Consider the following 12,800-nt stretch of genomic DNA (forward strand, 5'->3'; position numbering starts at 1 on the left):
AATATTGTTCTTTTAAGGTCTGTAAAGAATTGTATTGGATTTTAATAAGAATTGCATTGAATTGTAGATTGCTTTTGGTAAGATGGCCATTTTTACTATGGTAATCCTATTGATAAATAAACATTGGAGATCTTTCCATCTTCTGAGATCTCCAATTTTTTTAAAGAATCATTCTCTTTTACTTGCTTGGTAACAGTTATAGCAAGACGTTTTATATTATTTAAGGCTATTGTAAAGGGTGTTCATTCTTAGCTGGTTTATTGTTTGAATATAAGAGTGCTACTTTTTTTTTTTTAGTTCATTTTGTATCCAGCCACTTGTCTAAAGGTATTTATTGGCTGTAGGAGTTCCCTGGTAGAGTTTTTGGGGTTGCTTATGTATACCATCATATAATCTGCAAATAGTGATACTTTGACTTCTTCCTTTCCAATTTTTAACCCCTTGATTTCCTTTCGTTGTCTTATTGCTCTATCTAGGACTGCAAGCACTACATTGAGTAGGTATGGAGGGAGTGGATAACATTGTCTTGTTCCTGACTTTAGTGGAATTGCTTTGGGTTTCTCTCCATTTATTTTGATGTTGGCAATCAGCTTGCTGTATATTGCTTTTAATATGTTTAAGCGTGTCCTTTGTATCCCTGATCTCTCCAAGATTTTTTTTTATCATGAGTGAGTATTGGATTTTGTCAAAGGCATTTCTAGAATCTAATGAGATGATCTTATTTTTTTTTCTTTCAGTTAGTTTATATGGTGGATTACATTGACATATGTTTATGTGTTGAACTATCCCTGAATCTCTGGGATGAAGCCTACTTGGTCATGGTGGATGATTTTTTTGATGTGTTCTTGGATTCGGTTTGCCAGTATTTTATTGAGTATTTTTGTATCAATGTTCATGAGTGAAATTGGTCTGTAATTTTCTTTCTTTGTTGAGTCTTTGTGTGGTTTGGATATCAGGGTGATTATGGCCTCATAGAAAGAATTTGGAAATATGCCTTATGTTCTATTTTGTGGAGTAATTTGAGGAGTGTTGGTATTAACTCTTTTTTAAAAGTCTGGTAGAATTCTGTGACAAAACCATCTGGCCCTGGGCTTTTTTTGGTTGGGAGACTTTTGAGGACTACTTTTATTTTCTTAGGGGTTATTAATATATTTAAATTGTTTATCTCATCTTGATTTAACTCTGGTAAGCGGTATCTATTAAGAAATGTGTCCATGTCTTTTAGATTTCCCAATTTTGTGGTTTTGAAGTATAACCTAATGATACTCTGGATTTCCTTGGAGTCTGTTGTCAAGCTCCCGTTTTGGTTTCTGATTTTATTGATTTGGATATTCTTTCTTTCTCTTTTAGTTTGTTTGGATAAAGGTTAGTTCATTTAGTTTAAGGTGTAATTAGTTTACATTTATCTATCTTGTCAATTTTCTCAAGGAATCAACTCTGTTTCATTGACTCTTTGTAATACTCTTTGGTTCTATTTTACTGATTTCAGCCCTCAGTTTGAACATTTTCTGTCATCTACTCCTCTTAAGTGTGTCTGCTTCTTTTTGTTTTAGAGCTTTCATATGTGCTGTTAAGTCATTCGTGTGAGGTTTCCCCGAATTCCTCATACAGACACTTAGTGTTATGAACTTTCCTCTTAGCACTGCTTTCCTTGTGTCCCATTATCAGGGCGAGCTGTGCATTCATTTCCATTAATTCATGGAGGTCTTTGACTCAGTAGAGAGTTGTTCAGTTTCCATGAGTTTGTAGACTTTCTGTTGTTGTTGAAATCCAGCTTTAATCAATGGTGGTCCAGGGGATTATTTGAATAGTTTTGTATTTGTTGAGATTTGCTTTGTGACCAAGTATGTGGTCGATTTTGGAGAAGGTTCCATGCAGTGCTGAGAAGTAGGTATATTCCTTTGTGTTTGGATGAAATGTTCTGTAAATATCATAATGTCTGTTAGTTTCATTATTTTTCTGTTTAGTTTCTCTCTGGATGATATCTCCATTGGTGAGAGCGGGGTATAAAGTCTCCCATTATTACTGTGTGCAGTTCTATGTGTGATTCAAGCTTTAGTGATATTTCTTTTACAAATGTGGGTACCCTTACATTTGGGGGCATAGATGTACAGAATCGAGACATCATCTTGGTAGATTTTTTTTCCTTTGATGAATATGAAATGCCCTTCCATATCCCTTTGATTAGTTTTGGTTGGAAGTCTATTTTCTTAGATATTAGGATAACTACACCAGCTTGCTTCTTAGGTCCATTCGATTGAAAGATCTTTTTCCAACCCTTTAATGTCTTTGATGTTGAGGTGTATCTCTTGTATGATAGATCCATAGCCCATGTCTGTGAATTTAATCCATTGATATTGAGGGATAATAATGGCCATTGATTATTAATTCCTGTTATTTTATTGTTAATGGTGGTAGTGTGTGTGTGTGTGTGTGTGTGTCTGTGTGTCTGTGTGTGTGTGTTTCCCTTGTGTGTCTCTCTATGTGTTTTTCTGTTTCTCTTCTTTGGGTTTTGCTGGTATGAGATTAACTACTATCTATGTTTTTGTGGTTGTAGTTAACTTCCTGAGGTTGGAGTTTTCCTTCTAGTACCTTATGTAGGTTTGTGGACAGATATTAAGCTTGACTTTGTCATAAAATATCTTGTTTTCTCCAACTATGGTTATTGATAGTTTTGTTGGGTATAATAATCTGGGCTGGCACCCTTGGTCTCATGGAGTCTGCAAGATATTAATTAGCTCAGGCCCTTCTGGATTTTAGGATCTCCATTGTGATTCTAATAGTCTACTTTTACATATTATTTGACCTTTTTCCTTTGCCCTTTTAACATTCTTTGTTCTGTAGGTTTAGTGTTTTGATTATTATGTGGTGAGGGGATTTTCTTTGCTGATCCAATCTACTTGGTAATCTGTAAGCTTCTTGTACCCATATTAGCCATGTCCTTTTTTAGGTTGGGAAAATTTCTTCTATGGTTTTGTTAAATATATTCTTTGTGGTTTTGAGCAGGGTTTCTTCTCCTTCTATTTCTATTATTCTTATGTTTGGTCTTTTCATGGTGTTCCAGATTCCCTGGATTTTTTTAGATTCAACATTTTCTTTGACTGATGAATCTATTCCCTCTGCTGTGGCTTCAAAGCTTGAGATTCTTTCTTCCCTCTCTTGTATTCTGTAGGTGATGCTTGCATCTGTAGTTCCTGTTCACTTACCCAGATTTTCCATTTCAGAATCCCCTCCGTTTGTGTTTTCTTTATTGCTTCAATTTCCATTTTCAGGTCTTGGAGCATTTCCTTCATCTGTTTGTTTTGTCTCAGCTTTTAGGGATTTATTGATTTCTTCCAGTTTTTTGTGCTTTTATTAATTTCTTTAAGGGATTTCCCCCATACGCTCTTTAAGGACCTCTATCATCTTCATAAATTCATTTTTAAGGTTGTTTTCTTGTGTTCCAGCTGTGCTGGATTGTTCAGATCTTGCTATCATAGGCTCGCTGGGCTCTGGCGATGTCATGTTGCCCTTTTTGTTACTGTCTTCTTACACTGGCTTTCGGGCATCTGTGTGTGGGATGGCTATAGGTCTAGGTGTTGATCCTGTCTTTGTCTTCACTGGATGGGTGTTTTGTTCTTTGGCTTCTCTTTCCTCTTTGCTCTTCTGGCCTCTGGTAAAACTGAAGTCATTTTCTGAAGTTGTAGACCATGACATGAAGCCCAGGGAAAGGGTACAGTCTGTGGTTCCTACATCTGGTCTGGCCTCAAGTACAGCTGCCGGGACTGGAGTCCCTACATCCGGCCTGTGCTCTGGTAAATCTGAAGTCTGTGTCTGAGGTTGTAGGCTTGGGATCCCTAGATTTTGGCCTCTGGTAAAGCCAAAGATTTCTTTAAAAGTAGTAGGCAGGGATATGGAGTCCAGGGGTAGGGGTGCAGTTTGGGGTTGTTGGACAGGCTTAAAGGGTATAGTTGAAAGTGTGTTGTCTTTCCTAGGGTCTTTAGGACCACTATGGCCTTCGGTAAAGCTGCCAGGGCTGTGGGTCCTCTTGTGGAGCCCAGGGGTGAAGTTTTCTATTTTAAAGATAGGATCTCCCTATAAAGCCGGCTGTCTTGGAATGTGCTGCACCGGCCAGGCTGGCCTTGAACACACAGAGATCTACCTGCCTCTGCCTCCTGAGTGCTGCTGAGATTATAGTTTTGTGCCAGCACGCCGAGGCAGAAACACGTTTCCATGTTACTCCACAGACAGTAAGACTTATTTGCTGTTTCTGCATGGCCTCACGGGAGCCTAACTTTTATTCTCCTTTCTGGTCCACCTTCGCAGTGATAAACAATGACCTCCAGCTCAGTCTCTCCAGCCTGGAACTTACTTGAAATGCCAAATTTTCATTCCTTGTTCGCCAGAGCCAGGCTTTTCCAAGTTCACTTATTCCCCCTCTGAAGCCTCACAGTTCCTGCCCCTTCTCGGTTCCAAGTGGGAGTAACTCGATTCCTCTCCACTCTATGTCTCTTCCACAGCGCTTGGCTTCTAACTTTCAGAAGTTTCACTGTCGTGGATTTGAAATGAATTTTTCAGGCTTATTCTGTTGGGGTTCACTGAGTTTATTAAATATGTGGTAGTGTGTGTGTGTGTGTGTGTTGAAATGAATTTTTCAGGCTTATTCTGTTGGGGTTCACTGAGTTTATTAAATATGTCTTACGTCTTTTACCAAATTCTGGAAGATTTCAGATACCATTGCTTCAGAGACGTTTTCTTTGCCACGTTAGAGTTTGGCTGTTGTCCCATGGAATTCTAAGACCTTGTTCATTTTTATCTTTTCTGTTTTCCAGACAGAGTATTTTCTATTTATCTTTTAGTTGGTGGCTCTTCTAACTTTCAATCTGTGGTTACTGTATCGTGTTCTAGAATCCACACATGGAACACCCTAGAGACATTCTACTTGGCTCTATCTCAGGATATGTATTTCGGGGATTGCTTTTTTAGTGAAGAACTGACTTAGCTAGAAACACTGATCTAATGATGCTCTTCATATGTTGTGGCTTCTGACGCTCCTGTTTTTCCATTGGTCTCGGTGTTTGGAGCTGTTTGCTGGTGTGTGCATGTAAAAGCTCCTGGAAGGCCTATCACATAATTCTAGAACCTCTACCATGCGGTGCTGATGTCTGTTGTCTCTTCTCAGGCAAGCTGGTGTTTGTCAGGTTCTTTCTGTGTAAAACCCTTGAATTGTTATGTGGTGGGGTTCCTGGTGTTACTCAGGCCCAGGAAAACTGTTGGTATTTTGACTTTAATAGACACACTTCAGTTCAGATCAGAAGAGGCAGCAAACCTGTTGTCAGGTAGAGTTTGAAGATTAGTTTAATCTCCAGCACCTTTGCTTTCCTGTTGGGACCGTAGCTCATTCTCAAAGAGTTTGGCAAGCCGAGTGGGATCAGGCCACAAATGTGCAGCCTGAGTCGGGAAGTTCATAAGACACTTGGGTTTACACTTACAGGATTTCGCTGAACCGTTGTCAGTACCTTCTCCCTGTTAATCTTCAGAGTGATCTTGTACAGTTGGTGTGGAAGGGAAAAGCACCCGTGAAGCTCACTTAAAAATCGAGACAGGACTGCACAATGCATCCCTTCCTCCAGACTTGTTCATCACCTTGCTATAGTCCTATGATTGTAGCTCTGTTCCCACGGTATATCGCATCTGGTCAGCTAGAAAACACAGCCGTATTTAAAGCATCTACAATTGGCTATGGCCAAAGAATGCTTGAATGACCAAGCTTGCTGTTTAAAACAACTTTAATTAATAAATTAGGAATTCTAATTGATAAATAATATAGAATAGAAGACAAGATGGATAATACAAGCAGAGAAGTGGGAAGTCTAGGAAAAAAGTAAAAGAAAATTCTAGGACCAAGAACACTGTGACAGAAACAAAAGAAATGCCTGTCATGAGAGACTGGCAGAGTGGATATAGCTGAATAGAAACCCCTGAGTTTGAAGGTATCTCAATAGAAACCCCCAAGAGTCAAAAGCGCAGAGAAAAAGGATGGAAAAAGCCTAAATCCAGAATATCAAAAGACCTTGGGGCAACTAAAGAAGAGAAAGCAAAAAGAAAAGAAAGAAAAAAGCAAGTGGTCCAAGCAATGATGACTGAGAACTATTTTTTTTTTTTGGTTTTTTTTTTTTTTCGAGACAGGGTTTCTCTGTGGTTTTGGAGCCTGTCCTGGAACTAGCTCTTGTAGACCAGGCTGGGAACTATTTTATATTAATGTCGGAAGTCAAATTATAGACCCAGGTAGCGTGGAGAATCCACCAGGTAACATAAATGCCCTACAAAACTACCAGACATAAATTACAGAAAAATTAAAGGTAAGAGGGAAATAAGATTGTATAAAATTGGAGAAGAGCATGTGGGATCTGTAGTGAAGCAAGGGCCAGAACAGCATCCGATCCCTTTACAAACCACGCACGGGGGCACGGCCAGGGCCACGCTCTGCCTCCTGGGCGGTTCTGAACACCGTCAATCTGACAACAGTTTAATTGTCACAAAGGTCAGCTCAGCCATATCAACAGTCACCTTAATGACAAACACAGACTGTAAGAGAGGATAAAAAATAGATCCCGCTATAGGTTGTCTATAAGAAACTTACTTTAAATATTCATTTTAATTATGCATATGTACATGTGTCTGGGTGTGAGCACACACGTGTGTGCATGTGTGCCCATGGAAGCAAGGAGAGGGTGTCAGAGCCCTAGAGCTGAAGTCACAGGCAGTTGTGAGCCACCCAACGTGGGTACTGGGAACTCAGCTTGGGTCCTCTGCAAGAGCAGCCTGTGCACTTAACCAGAAAGTGCTCTTCGGCCACAGAAACCCATTCTACAGACCTATAAAATAAAATGAAATGGTGGATAGACCACACTAAAGCTAGTAAGAAGCAGTGGCCACTGTACAAGTGTGAGCATCTTTAATCTGAAACTCCAGCCTCCGCAGTTATCCAAAGTCAGAAACTCCCTTAGAGCTGGGAAGACACCCAACAGTTTCCAACTTGAGATTTTGGATTCAAAGAGACAATCCCCAATTACAGTTGAAGACCAGACACTCCTCTCCTCAAACTGACAGAGAAAAGCCAAGAGTCAGCAAGGACCTCGCTGAATTCCAACAGGACATAACTGACCCGTCTAGAGATTAACAAGTAAGACAATAAAGACATCAGCGAGTGCAGGGGGCAAACGGGAACACAGAGACAAGGAGGTGCTTGTCCTGTCGGTAAGAATGACACAGAAAATGGGAGTGCCTGTATTTTCAGTGTAAGCGTTGGGGTGAGAAGACAAGGTACAAAAGTTTGGTTTTGGAAATTGCTCCAATTAGGGTTAGCCCAAGCACTCTAAATTAGACAACACTAATTGTCTAATTTAGACAATGCAGGTTTGATACAGCCACCTGCTTGCTTCCTTCTCTCCACAACCAAATTTTGAGCTCTACTTTGCAGATTCTTTTATTTTTCTGCATTTAATGATCAAGTTTCTTTGCCTCAAGACTTTCCAACTTTGCACAGCACGAACTTTAAAACACAGAAGGCTTAACTACCTGCTGAGGTTTGGGGGTGATGGAGAGTGATGACCACTGGTCCTGCTGCATCCAGCAGATCCTACCGGTAGATCAAGGAGGCACACATCTGTGCCTCAGGGTTTATTTCCAGGAGATTTCGTTTGCAATGATGTAAATTAGTGATAGTTTCGCAAGGCATGTCACACTGAACCTAATATAAATCAGTTGTTCTGAGCACAGATTCAAGCTGAATTTTTCGGTTTTCTGTATGGATGGCTTGGCTCCTGGAGTTTCCTCTCCCTACGTTGCTACTACACCTTGGGCGTGCAGCCACCAGGGGGCGGTCACGCGCTGCGGGCTGTTGCTAATAAAGGCAACAATGGTGACGTAATTTAAGGTAAAGGCTTGTGGTCTTTTTAGATAAATTTAAAATAGCATTTTCTTTGAACAAACACATAGTTAATTTTTTTCTAGGACTGTTAAAACTAATTGTACTTACAATATGGAATTCCCCCATTAAGAACCATGGACTTTTATTTTGTTTAAAAGATATAGGTTTCTATTCTCAGAGATCACCTTAATGTTTCATACCATGGATGGTTGCTTCATTGTTCCAAACAACCTTAGTAAAATTATATAACTTTGTGGCATGACTGAGTTTATTTTTATCTAAATTACTGTGTTTTCCTAGTTGCTAAACAGATCCCACAACTAATAAGTAATTATTTTCCAGATTATCTATTGAAAGTAGATAACACAATAAAATAATTCTGAATATTATTTTTCACACACTGGGCCCACCATGTGCAGGAATCTTTACACACATTTCTACCCCCACGGTCTTGCTATGATGGTGTTCTACGTGGTGAACAAATGGAGAATTGGAGATAAAAACTCTTTCCCAGGTCTGGTCGCGGCTATAACAGTTGCTGGGACTCAGAACTTTTTGGTGCCGGGCACCTCTGGAACACAATCTGCTTAAAGACTACCATTTTTCAAAAACTCAGGTGACTTCCATTTTTCCACGTTTATAAAAAATGTTACAGTGTTGAAAAAATTATATTTCGTCTGTTTTTCTCCTTTTAAATGTTCATTTTTGCATGGCGTTAGTGGGAAAAGACACTTTTGGTAAGGTAATGAATGCCATGTTTTATGGTATGTAGTAACTCAGCCTTTTACACTCACATCCAAATCTCAGTCTGCTCTTTCTCTAGGCTCCCACTGAAGGAGGCTTCAGCAGCAAAGATCTGTAGGACCAATGTTCATTCAGCATCAACATAGCCCTAACAGAAACCCTGCCATAGGCAGTGAGTGAGGGGCTGATGAATGTGTTCTATTGCCATTGGTTCATAGAGAGGCTGTGTCAACCTATGGCAGGGCAGAATATAGCCAGGCTGGAAGAGAGATATAGAGAGTAAGTGGAGTCAAGGAGATGCCTTGCAGCTGCAACAGTCTAAGCTGGTGGCCAAACAGTGTTGTAATTAATATAGTTTCTGTGTGATTATCTGGGGTGAGCAGCCTCTGTGTACAAGGGGCATCACCCGCTGAGGAAGGGTAGGCACGAGCCGACAGGAGCTATGAGAAGGGCAGGTTCCGGACCTGGTTCCATCGCCTTCTCACTGTGTAGACTTTACAAAGCCGCAGTGGGTGATGAAGAAGGCCAGGCCTTGGGGTGTTCACACATAGATGGTTTGATCTTGAGGGAGTCCTTGGGTCAGTCTAGCACGCAGCTAGGGCTCAGACTAACTCTGAGACCAAATGCTTTTGCTGTTTTGGATGGTATATGGTGCTTTTATTTTTATTTTTTCCCAACATAATATTTTTATTATTTGGGAATTTCCTCCAACGTACTTTGCTCACACTCACTTCCCAGTCCTCTCGGGTTCACCTCCCGCCTTGTGCTCCCTCCCAAGGCATAAAAAAGAAAAGAAAAGAAACACCAAGTGTGAGCTGTGTCGCCCCACGAACTCACTGGAGAGCACTCACGCTCCCGGTAGCCAGTCCCTTAAAGAAACCGAGGTCCCCCGCCCACCTCCAACAGAAGCCATCAACTGTGAAGTGTTGTACTTCAGCGTCTTTGTCACAACTTTTAGGGACTCTCTTCAATAGCTTAATGCCTAGACGCTTTTTTTCCCTTTTGGGTGGGAAGAGGGAGAGGTTGGCACAGACACCTTCAATTCTTCCCTTTTCAGTTATGAGTCTGCAATCATGGATACAAACAAAGCTTCCCTGCCCATAGCCATAGGTGGCAGCGGGGGTCACAGTCACATGGCTTCAAGCAGATGGCGGACATAGCTCACCCCAGGTCTCTATAAAGCCTTTAAAAGCCTCTCATTGGCAGTTCAACAGACTCTTCTTTCCTGGGACCTCTGCTACACACGAGCTCTGCTCTGCCCCCTCTAAATTCCCACCTGTGATCTATGAATTTAATCCTCGGATTGTGAGACAAGACCCCACGGGCTGCCGACTCACTGAAGTCCACGTGGCTGTGAACCCTGGTCCCCTGACACAGCCTGGTCCCCTGACTTGTGAGCTGAGCCCAGCTAAGAGCCGAGAGGCTCAAGCACTCTGGAAGACACTCCCCCATTCCTGTATCACATTCCTATTGATGGGTTTGTTCCTGAGCTTCTACTTTGATGTCTTTACTGGACCAAGAACAGAAAATGTGTATAAAGCCTACGTGGGCAGCCACAGGGATTAGGAGAACCAGTCCTGGAGAGCCGACAAAGACATGGCTGCATGTGCCCAGCTCGTGTTGCCGCTCCCCGTGTCCACACCATGACTAACCATGGCCTTGCTTCCTCGGCTGACCAAGGCCTGTCAGAACACATCAGTTGGCCCAAGAGACACAGTGTACTTGCTGCCCAAATTTTTATTAATTGGTGGAAAACAGGGAAACCACGAAAGGCAAACAGTGAAGAAAATACTGAAAAGCCTTTGTCAGAGAAAGCTTTCTGAAAAATAATAACTCCCTTGGTTACAAAATAAGTTCCCTGCGTATGTATGGAACTACTTCATTATTTAATCTACATTTACTTCAGTTACTTAAACACATCCCGCATTTTCTTCCTAAAGTGTATATTTATCAAGAGATCATCAGTGATTATAAGCCCTAAACTGAAACTATAACACAGATTTAGTTTTAACTAATCAAATAATTTATCAACCATAAGCATCTATTAAAATCATATCTGGTGTGAAACAGCAGTTGCTGGGCACGGCGGCACAATAGCATCTGTTAAAATCGTACCTGCTGTGAAACAGCAGTTGCTGGGCATGGCGGCACGGCTTTAGTTTAATTCAGTCTCCTGGGAGGCAGAGGCAGGGCCAGGTCTGGGGGGGCGGGAGTCAGCTATGGCAGTAGCAGCGGCAAACAGGAGACCAGTCATGTTAAAAGTGACTTGGTGCTGCTCTTCCCAGGCAGCGGTGATTCAGAAGTTCCTGAAGGCGCTGGGGTGCAGGGTGTTGGCAGTTTGGGCTTCTATTTAGGCACTGGATACAATGAGAGATTACTGTGCAGTACTGACAAACATCGTCTGTAAACTTGGATGAATAGCTTTCTCTCATTGACTTCGTTTATTTTTATCTGTGGATGGAAATGCCCACTTATCCCCCTGGGAGTATTGAGCACTTATCTCTGGACCATGTAATATCAGATGCGCAAAGGCAATAAAATGTGGAACCCATCACTCTTCCCTGGAATCTCTTTGGTAGAAAAATTAATTTTAATAGAAACAAGTGTATTATTTCCCAAACTGTTGATATTTGAGGATACAGAGGGCCTGCCAGTGTAAAGTGTCACGTGCTTTGACTGTTCTCATTCGCTGGAAGTCACCACACACCGTCCCTTCCCTGTCCTGGGAGCCCAGTGAACAATGCGCCTGTCTACACCTAAAAGGCAAGAGCCACCCTCCATCTTTTCTTGGCAGGAATACTTGGAAATTTTAAACAATCTAAAAATCAGCTGACTTATATGCTTCGTACCCTTTCACAAAATGTCACGAATTCCTATTTGCAACACTAATGAACAGCCACCAATTGTCTTAATTCCGTTATTGTTTTCAGCTGAAAGAGCGAGTGCTTACAGAAATAACTGGGCTTTCTTTCTTTTTATAGCTCTCTCTGGAGAGTCTGAAACGAGTTTAGGCTGAAAGACACACGGAAAAAGCCGCCTAACTTTTCTTCTCTCTGAATAGAATTCTCTTCATCAAACTGTCTCATTATCCATCCCTCAGCCGAAAAATACAAGCAACAAGGGGAGACCTCAAGACCCAGGGACGGCACAATTTTCTGGAGGCCGCTCCGGCATTTGTCGTTTCTGGGCAGGACTGAATCACGTTTGCGCTGTCTGAATTCTTCTGCTAAAAAACGCAGAAGCTCTGCCGCCTTAAATGGTAGCACAGACTAGGAGGGCAGGTTTGGCTTTTCCCAGTACCCAGGCAGCACGCAACTCAAAACTGCAGTCACACGCAGTCCCAGACACGGCAGGGGCAGGGCGTGCTGAACCCCAGCAGGGACAGGAGAGACAGGGAACCGGTGCTCCCTTCTGCCGGGGCCTCCTGCTTTGGTTCACTAACTGACTCCTCAATAAGAGGAAGAATCTTTGCAACGTTTTCCTTAATAAGAGGGGACAAAGGTTGAATACATGGTTCTGCTCCTGGTGTGCTCAAGGAAAGAAAGAAAGGAGATGTGACCTGGGTGGCAGGCAACACGATGGGGTGCTGTCAGCAACCACAGCCAGAGAGAAAGGGGTAAGGACAGGTGAGGCAGCCAAGTCCTTGCTCTGTGTAATGTGTCTTTTGAAAGCAGCTTCCAAAGCTCTGGAGTTCTTGATACCCAGAAAACACGGCAGGAATCTCTGTTACCGGAGTTACTTTCCAAGCTCTTGTGTGATCTTTCAGTGCAGGGGGTCAAGGGGAAAGATAGCCGGGCTTGTAGTTGCTAGTTCAAACTCCGTGTACCTGAACACCTTCCCAACTTAACTGCTTATGTGGAAACAGCCAGCCGCCAACATGCAGGAACTCACCTAGTTAACCTGCACCACTGTGGGACTCACACAGTCAGCCTGCAGCACTGTGGGGCTCACACAGCCCGCACCACTGTGGGACTCACACAGTCAGCCTGCACCACCGTGGGACTCACACAGTCAGCCTGCACCTCCGTGGGACTCACAGTCGGCCTGCACCACTGTGAGACTCACACAGTCAGCCCGCAACACCGTGGGACCTACACAGTCAGCCTGCACCACCGTGGGGCTCACACAGTCAGCCTGCAGCACC

General features: G+C 42.4%; 1 protein-coding gene across 1 annotated transcript in view; it reads right to left on the minus strand.

The window, feature by feature from the left end:
• The window catches only part of Ccdc146 (coiled-coil domain containing 146), a 123,103-nt gene that overhangs the window by 36,598 nt on the left and 73,705 nt on the right, over positions 1-12,800 (minus strand). The gene's annotated exons all lie outside the window — the stretch shown is intronic.

The sequence above is a fragment of the Microtus ochrogaster genome, chromosome 26 (assembly GCF_000317375.1).
Source record: "Microtus ochrogaster isolate Prairie Vole_2 chromosome 26, MicOch1.0, whole genome shotgun sequence".
Lineage (NCBI taxonomy): Eukaryota > Metazoa > Chordata > Mammalia > Rodentia > Cricetidae > Microtus > Microtus ochrogaster.